Here is a 9,877-nt window from a genome sequence, read left to right as displayed (position 1 = left end):
GGCACAATGAGGTCACACTTCCTGTGCGACTCACATCAGTGGCGCTCATGCTGAGGAACATGGTGAAGATTAAAGCGGTCTCCTACCCCAGCAGTGGGGGATGAATCAGACCAGCTGGACGCATCACGGGCACACCAGGGATGCTCTTCTGCGCCAACTCATCACCCCAGCTGCAAGAACAAAAGAAAAACTTTCAGGAAAGCAGCACCTCTCACTTATCATCTTCTGGCCATTTTCAGTATGAGTAGGGCGCAGTTGGGAAAATTCCCTGGAGCAGGGCATGGCAACCCACTCCAGTATTCTTGCCTGGAGACTCTCAAGGACAGAGGAGCCTGATGGGCTACAGCTCATAGGGTTGCAAAGGGTTGGACACAACTGAAGCAACTTAGTATGCATGCATTTAGTGCATAGTAATGCTTTGCCCAAATCGTTATTGGTGACCAGGCATTGATGCTATTCAATTCAGAAGACTATCAAATACCAGAGCTTGATCTTCTGAAAATGTCTGCAGTGCCAATATGTTTATCCATCAAAGGTTGGACTTTTCAAGAAACTCTGTGAGTGGCCTTTTAAATTTTATATTTAAATGTTTCTAGAGGTGAAAACTCTTCAGCTATTATAGAACTTCTTTGTGCTAGTGTAAATGAAAGTGTTAATCACTCAGTCATGTCTAACTCTCTGCAACTCCATGGACTGTACCCCACCATGCTCCTCTGTCCATGGAATTCTCCAGGCAAGAATACTGGAGTGAGTTGCCATTCCCTTCTTCAGGGGATCTTCCTGGCCCAGGGATTGAACCTAGGTCTCCTGACCTGCAGGCAGATTCTTTGCCATCAGAACTACTAGGGAAGCACCAGATGCTATTGTAGGGTCCCTACAAAGCCTGCAGTTGTCAGTGAGAAAAGAAATAGACCTTCCATCAATACTGAGTTGCATAGGGTAATGGAGAGCCACACAGACAGAGATATAAACTCTGTCTGCCATACTAGCTATGTCCCCAGTTTATGACTTAACCTCTGGGTTGTAACTTTCTCATTACGTTTATAAATGTAATAATATATATGTTACAGGATGGCCTGGAACATTAAATGAGGTTTAAAAAAATGAGAATTAAGTGAGTCCTCAGCTCAGATGTCCGAGATGGATTCCTTGTTTGTTTTCTATAAATCAGCTTCCCTTCTGAGGCACCAGTCACCAGGCTGCAGAAAAGTTAATCTCATTTTTTCTTGGGGGTTTCCTTTCCCCCTGAGGTTATGCTAAAGGCAGAGTCTTCTATAGAACATCCCCAGGCAGGAGAAGCTATTAGGAGGCAAGTCCATCTAGTCTGTGGTCGGCAGCTTTCAAAGCTGACCCCTAAGAATCCTTTGCAAAATCCCCTCCTCTTCAGTGGAGGCTGAGGCTAATAATTTGCCTCTTCTAAATAGAACAAGACAAAGTGATGGGTTGCCACTACTATGATTAGGTTACAAAAGTTGGAGGCATCTGTCTTACCACTTTGTCTTACGTACTTGGATGGAGCAAGCTGTCATGTTAGAGAAGCAAGCATGGCAAGGATCTGAAAGTTGTCTCAAAAGTTGTCCTGAGGTCTTGAGCCAAGAATGCAGCCAACAACCAGGTCAGTAAGCTTTATAAAAGTGGAATGGTGGTTGCCCGGGATTGGGAGGAGGAGAAAATAGGGGAGTGTTGGTCAAAAGATGCAAAGTTTATGCAAAGATAAACAAGTCCTAGAGATCTACTGAACAGCATAATACCTACAATTAACAATATTGCATTACATACTTAAAAACTTGCTAAGAAGGTCACTTATGTTAAGTGACCTATCACAAAACAGATGATAGATTGATAGATAGATAGTGGATAGACAGAGCAGGAGGAAATTTTTGAAGGTGATGGATATTATTTATTGGCATTGATTTTAGTGGTGGTTTCGTGGGTGTATATTTATCTCTAAACTTAGATTGTGTACATTAAATATGTTCAGCTTTTTTCTATGTCAATCATGCCTCAGTATGATTGTAAAGTAATTTTTTAAAAGTAGTTTTAAAAAAAGCTTCTAGAAAAAATAAGTTTTCAAAATAGAAATCATTATAAATTCTTTAAGCAATAATGGGCTTTGAAACTACTCAAAAGACACCTGTTCTCATCATTTATGAAAATAATATTCCTTGGAAACCTTTTGGTCACATAACATCTCATAACACTTGGTTCTAAGTCTGTGTCTCAGAAACTTTAATGCACTGTGAATCACTTGGGGATTTTGTAGAAGTGAGTAGGTCTAAAGTAGCAATAGAGATCCTGTATTTGTAAGTAGTTCCTGGTCTTCCCTGGTGGTTCAGACAGTGAAGAACCTGCCTGCAATGTGGGAGACCTGAGTTTGATTCCTGGGTTGGGAAGATGCCCTGGAGAAGGGCATGGCAACCCACTCTAGTATTCTTGCCTGGAGAATCACCACTGACAAAAGAGCTTTGTGAGCAAGGAGTCGGACATGAATGAACAACTAAGCACACACACACACAACCAGCTCCTGGTGAAAACACTGTAGTTCATACACTGTTTTTTGATGAGCAGGATGCTAGTGAGTACACTTTGGCAAGTGCTAATATTACTTGGTGCATGTCATGAATTAATTAATTTTAAAATACTATAAGCAGTAAATTAACATGCCTGCATGCTCCCTTAACTCCTTCCAGTACTCATGATTTCCCTTCCTACCTAAGCCTCACCTGCCTCTGGATTTCTGTGTCTCATTGAATGGTATCACCTTCCATTCAACTGCTCAGGTCAGGAGACTAGGAGCAGTCAACAGTATTCCCTCTGTAGCCCTTGAATGAGACTCTCTCCATCTCCACTGTCAGTTCTGGCACTCCAGAGGCCACCTTCTCTCATCTGGACTTCAGTACCAACTTTCTGTCACCTGCCTTTTCCGAATACATTCCCCAAATCCAGGACCCCAACCTTTGGGATGTAATGCCTGATGATCTGAGGCTGGAGCTGATGTAATAATAGAAATGAAGTGCGCAATGAATGTAATGCGCTTGAATCATCTGGAAAACACCCCCCACCCCACCGTTATATGCGGAAAAACTTTCTTCCACGAAACCAGTCCCTGGTGCCAGAAAGGCTGGGGACTGCTGCTCTAAGCCACAGCCAGAATGATCTCTACAACGTAAATATCTGATTACGTTGTTCCTCTGATTAAATTCTTCAGTGGCTTGTCATTGCTCCTCTCTCAGATCAAGTTCAAAGTCCCTTCCAGTATCTACAAGGTCCTGGGAGGTCCAGTACTGCCTATTTTCCAGCCTCTCTTTCCCTCACCACACCCCATCTTTCTAGAATTCAATCATGGTGGCTTTTTGTTTTTTCAGGTTCTCCAGCTTAGTCCCACCTCAAACTCTTTGAACACGCTATTTCCTTTGCCCTGGCCATCTCCTTCCCCAGCCACTGTCTCTCCTACTGATCTTTTAGATGCAAATAGTTCTTTCTCAGGGCAGAACTATAGCTTTTCAGGTGGCACAGTGGTAAAGAATCCACCTACCAATGCAGGAGACATGAGAGATGCCGGTTTGATCCCTGGGTTGGGAAGATCACCTAGAGTAGGAAATGGCAACCCACTGCAGTACTCTTGCCTGGAGAATGGTGGGTTATAGTGGTCGGTTATAGTCCATGGGGTCTCAAAGAGTTGGGCACAATGGAGCATACATAGTAAAAGTCAAAGCCCAGATCTTAGTAGCTTGTAATAATTATCACGTATTGTCCCACAATGTGGCTTTATGTGTCAATATGATTAAACTGACCATATGTCTCAGGATTCTTTCTCTGTATGTCCCTAGCTAGGATGGGCCAAAATTGCAATTAGTACAAGAGTTGGAAGGTGAGGATTCAGCAGGATACATGGTATTCCTCGGAAGGTCCATGTGGCTCAAGCCTCACTGTTGCTCATGCAAAATTTCACAGACCTACCTACTGGCTCACTGAATGGACTGGACCCAAAGCTCTGATCCCTGAGGGATGGCTTCCTTCAGCTTCCCAAATCCTGGTCCAGGAGTGAGAGTGGCGCTATAGCAGGGTGATCATGGCAATGAACTTGGAGGCTTAGAGATGGGAAGAGGCCAATGTGGGTTTTAGTGATAGATGGAGTCATGTTCCAGCTGGTTCTCCAGGGATTCCAGTGGTCCCCACTCACCCTACTTCCTGGCAACTGTTTAACCCTGACCAATCCCCTTATAACTTCCGGTTCAGCATCCCTGCAACAACAACAACAAAAACTGAAACTTTCTTACTAGTGTCTAAAATTGTTCCCTTCTCCCTCAAAAACCTGACGCAAAGAAACTGTATAAACAGAACATGTATACCTACCATAATCTCAGATTGTCTGGACCACACTCTTGGTTTACAACCTGGCCCCCATACACAGAAAGCAAGGACACACCAAAGAAGGAGGCAGAGAACTCCAGACTGGTAGTTGGCATGCTGAATAAACAATGGAACCTACCTCCAAGACTTGTCTTGAGTATCACAAGATGAGTAGATCTCTGTACCCACCCGACTGAATCTCCAAAGTTTATATAGATGTTTTAACCGGATTTAGTCATGTATTCAGTCCAGGTTGTCCCAATAACAACTTACTCTCTCAAAGCTGCATCACTGAAAGTGACTTGCTTGGCAGGAACAGTGGACAGAACAAATATTCCAAAGACAGAGGGTGGGGGTTTGGGGGTAGGAAGGGTGAGTAACCTTCCACTGGCTGGATTCAGCCCACAGGTCACCCTTTGGTCACATTCTGTCCATGACCTCCTCCAATAACCACACATTTCCTTGTAGCGTCTTTATAAACAAATGGTAAGGAGCCCAATTTTTCTTCCTGTTGTGTGGATGATCGATCACACATGTTTACACTGTTCATTTCAGTAACTCACATCTTTCTACCAGCCAACTGTGTGATTAGTGGTAAACAAGGGCAACAGATTTTTTTTCAATATATCTAAGGTGTATCTATACCTTGCATTTTCACAGACTTTGTATTGTCACCAAAATAAAATTCTCTTCTAAAAGCAAGTTTCTTAAACAGTAATAATAATCATATCTGCAAAAATAAAATAAAATTGTCTAAGATTCAATGCGTATTTTTTAAAAACTCATACTTTCCATCGTTCCTGATGATTCTGCTTCTTAGCTTGAATCTGACCTGTCCGACACATCTTGCCCTATGTCGGCTGCAAGTTGGCTGTAGCTCTGCCCCTCAGGCCTTTATTCCAGGAACCAGGCTGGTGGATCAGCCCCTGGGGGTGGGGTGGGGAGGACATGTCTTGAGTTGGCACTTGAAATTTACACTTGTATTTTATTGGTTAAAGCAGATCATGCCGTCAGCCTCAGTGTCAGTGGGGCAAGTACACGTCTCCACGGAAAGCACTGCAAGTCACAAGGCAATGAATGTGGACTGGAGTAGATGTATGTAGGGAAGAAAGGGAATAGCTTGAAATGATTATGTAATTTATAGCCTTCCACCTCGGTCACAAATATTTACCTCCTCTCTAACTTTCAAAAATGCGGAGAGGATGTGTCTCCACAGAGAACACCCCCAAATCCCATTCAATCATGACCACAGATTTCAAGTCTAGAATCTTCTAATATTTCTATATTGGTTCCTTTTTATATGGAGATCTCTGAACCATCTTGCCCCCTACACCCAACATTCAATACTGGAAGAAGAAAAGGATATTTCCCCCCTAAACTTTCCCCTTTAGAAAGGGGATTAATGGCAGACACACAGCAATGGCTGTTCCATAGAAATTCTATAACTGAATGGTTAGACACTGCAAAAGCCCTACACCCAGCAAAGGGAAGATGCTCCTGATAAGACCCTAGTTCTACTCCCGAGCTGTGGCAACCCAGGCAGTTATCTGTGGCTCTTGGTTTTACCCCCTGGAAAGTAAGTCACTCCTTTTCCTGACTCTCCTTGACTACCTCTGAAGATTAGGGAATATGCCTATTTTTGGGAACAGAGCAACTTTCTCAGCCCACTTTCTGTTCCTAGGAGTAGGGAAGTGGGAGAAGTCCTCTAAATCCTGAATTGTTATGTCTTTGATGCCAAGCCAGTACCTCTTTGGCTGTACATTCTGTCAAAAACATAGTCAATCATTTTAAAAAATTTATTTATTTTTGGCTGGCTGGGTCTTCATTGCAGCTTGGGCTTTTCTCTAGTTGCAGCAAGTGGGGGCTGCTTTCTAGGTGTTGTGAGCGGGCTTCTCATTGGGTGCCTGCTCCTGTTGCAGAGAACAGGCTCGAGGTGCTTCGGCTTCAGCAGCTGTGCCTCCTGGGCTCTCGAGGGCAGGCTCAGTGGCTGTGGTGCATGGCTTAGTTTCCCCACAACATGTAGAATCTTCCTGGACCAGGGATGGAATCCACATACTCTGCACTGGCAGGCAAATTCTTAACCACTGAACGACCAGGGAAGTCCTACATTAGATTTTCTTAAAACTGATGTTTTCAAACTGCCTTTGTTACTACTGTGTCTTTTTAGAATTTACATACTACTTCTTGCCGTTCTAATTGTCATGGGAGTAATTTTTAAAGGGAGAGTTGGAGAGAGGCAAGAAACAGACTGACAAACTGGGGAGTGGGGAGTTTGTGGAGGAGGAAGATAGAGAGAGACTGATTAGTTAGTGAAAGGCCTGTAATAAAGTCTTAATAAAAGCTTGCATTCTTGGCAGCAAGAACAGTGCCTTACTCATCTCCATGATCTCCGGCAGCAAATAGAGGACTTGAAGCAGAGTGAGTCTTCAGAAAATGTGTGTTTTCATAGAATCACAGACAGGGAACTGGAGAACCCCCAGAGATGACAGTGATCAGATATAAGGGTCCGCATGAAAGGTGAGAAAGGAACATTTAGAAACATCTGGCATTTGTGTATCAATTATCATTTGGAAAGCATGTAAGGCTGCTTCCTTCTAATTTAATCCTCATTACAACTCCGTGAAGTAGACTTAAGATTCTCATGTACGTGTGAGGAAAGGAAAATCAGAGAAGTGTCTAGACCCCAACCACTCTGAGTGACAGGGCTAACATACAATTTCTGGTATTCTTAATCTCTGGTTTCCATACACTTATTTTAAGTTGCCATTAAAAGACAACAGCAAGAAATACATTAATGGACTGATTTCCTTCAAATATATAGTCTCCTATGATCTTCATGGTACTTATAGTTCTCAAAAACAGATAAATAAAAAGGAAAGAAAAGAAAGGAAATCAAAGGATGTTTACCTTTTTCTTGGGGACACTGGCTCTGTTGAATGTTTTGCAAACTGCAAAAGAGGAAGTAATCTAATACCTGACCACAAGGTTGGATTGCCTCAGTGTTTTTTCACTAAGACAAAACTGCGCACTGTGGCAACACATGACCTAACAAGTTCTCTGCCCTGGTCCAACCCTCTCCCATCCCCCACAGGTAGAACCCTCTTTCTTCTGAGTGTCTGGACAGTTACCTTGGAGATATTGATATTGTTTTCTGGTCCTGACCAACAGGACAGATCGGTTCAGTTCAGTTCAGTTCAGTCGCTCAGTCGTGTCTGACTCTTTGTGACCCCATGAATTGCAGCACGCCAGGCCTCCCTGTCCATCACCAATTCCCGGAGGTCACTCAGACTCATGTCCATTGAGTCAGTGATGCCATCCAGCCATCTCATCCTCTGTCGTCCCCTTCTCCTCCTGCCCCCAATCCCTCCTAGCATCAAAGCTTTCCAATGAGTCAACTCTTTGCATGAGGTGGCCAAAGTACTGAAGTTTCAGCTTTAGCATTATTCCTTCCAAAGAAATCCCAGGGCTGATCTCCTTCAGAATAGATTGGTTGAATCTCCTTGCAGTCCAAGGGACTCTCAAGAGTCTTCTCCAACACCACAGTTCAAAAGCATCAATTCTTCAGCGCTCAGCCTTCTTCACAGTCCAACTATCACATCCATACATGACCACAGGAAAAACCATAGCCTTGACTAGACGGACCTTTGTTGGCAAAGTAATGTCTCTGCTTTTGAATATGCTGTCTAGGTTGGTCATAACTTTTCTTCCAAGGAGTAAGCATCTTTTAATTTCATGGCTGCAATCACCATCTGCAGTGATTTTGATGGAGCCCAAAAAAATAAAGTCTGACACTGTTTCCACCGTTTCCCCATGTATTTCCCACAAAGTGATGGGACTGGATGCCATGATCTTCGTTTTCTGAATGTTGAGCTTTAAGCCAACTTTTTCACTCTCCACTTTCACTTTCATCAAGAGGCTTTCTGGTTCCTCTTCACTTTCTGCCTTAAGGGTGGTGTTATCTGCATATCTGAGGTTATTGATATTTCTCCCGGCAATCTTGATTCCAGCTTGTGTTTCTTCCATCCAGCGTTTCTCACGATGTACTCTGCATATAAGTTAAATACTCAGGGTGACAATATACAGCCTTGACGTACTCCTTTTCCTATTTGAAACCAGTCTGATACAGGACAGATACTTAGTCAAATTGCAAGTGACCAGTTAGAGCACATATTTTGACCCTGAATATGCCTTCACGCTGTATCAAGATGACTTGTTAGTGTGTTGATCTACTGGACTACACTGTTAATGCCTTTGATCAAGAATTAAGTTTATTCATCCTTATGCTTCTTGGGCCTAGTGCTGAACTTGGCACATTGCCAATGTTCAATAATTGCTGTGGAGGAATTGGAAGTAGCATGCCGTCTTTGATTTGTCAGAATTTGAATCAAAGCTAGAAAGAATATGCATCAACAGATGAATGGATAAAGATCATGTGGTATATGGGGAATGGAATATAATGGAATACCCACTCAGCCATAAAGAAAGGATGAAAATTTTGCCATCTGCAGCAACATGGATAGACTTGGCATTATGCTAAGTGAAACAAGTTAGACAGAAAGACAAATACTGTATGATATCACTTATATGTGGAATCCAAAAAATACAAGAGACTAGTGAACATAACAAAAAAGAAGCAGACTACTCACAGATGTAGAGAACAAGTTAGCAGCTGTATACTGTCATTTGGAGTTAGAGTCAGTATAAGTCAGTGGCAAGGAATATCAGTTGTTTTTGTTGTCTGTTTCCCATTTTCTTTCCAGTAACAGCACCTCTATTTTCTTTAAAGGACCCACTTATTCCCTTCTCTCAGTCCTTGAGGTTGGGGCTACGCTCCATTTCCACTGGCTTGGTTGGGGATTGGACCCAGGCTCATGACAAATCAGTGCAAGTCATTTCCAAGGTCACTACATTTGGCTCAGAATTGGGCACCTGATTAAATTTAGACCAATGAGAGAATGATGTCTAGGACACATTTGTATGCTCTTTAGGATGTTTCAGTGACAAGTTGAAAGCTGTTGGGGACCTGGATGTGGATCCCAAGAATCAAGCTAATCCATAGAAAGCAGAGTGCAAGGTATTATCATTTGATCCCTAATTCAAACCACCCCCGAAGGCAAAATATCCCATCTCCCTTTTTAATTCCACAAACAGAAATTCCATTTGTGCTTAGGTCTGTTTGTATTGAATTTGTCTCCTGCAACCACAAAACTCTTAACACTCTGCAGGTATGAAACTTCCATGTACATAAGAATCATTTAGGAAAGCTTTTAAAATGCAGATTTTCAACCTCTATGGCCAAGATACAGGTTAGGGCCCATGAACTTGCATTTTAACAAACAGCCTGAGTGGGTCTAATGTCAATGATTGAGGGACCAATACTAGAGAAACACAGAGAGTTCATGCAAGTGATAACAGTAAACACCAATAATCAGAATCAGAGGAACTTCAAAGTATTAGCATGGTGCGTGCATGCATGGCAAGTCACTTCAGTCCCGTCAGACTCTTTGTGACCCCATGGACTGTC

This window comes from Ovis aries, chromosome 9 (genome assembly GCF_016772045.2).
Source record: "Ovis aries strain OAR_USU_Benz2616 breed Rambouillet chromosome 9, ARS-UI_Ramb_v3.0, whole genome shotgun sequence".
Taxonomy (NCBI): domain Eukaryota; kingdom Metazoa; phylum Chordata; class Mammalia; order Artiodactyla; family Bovidae; genus Ovis; species Ovis aries.
Note: the sequence above shows the minus strand (reverse complement) of the source record.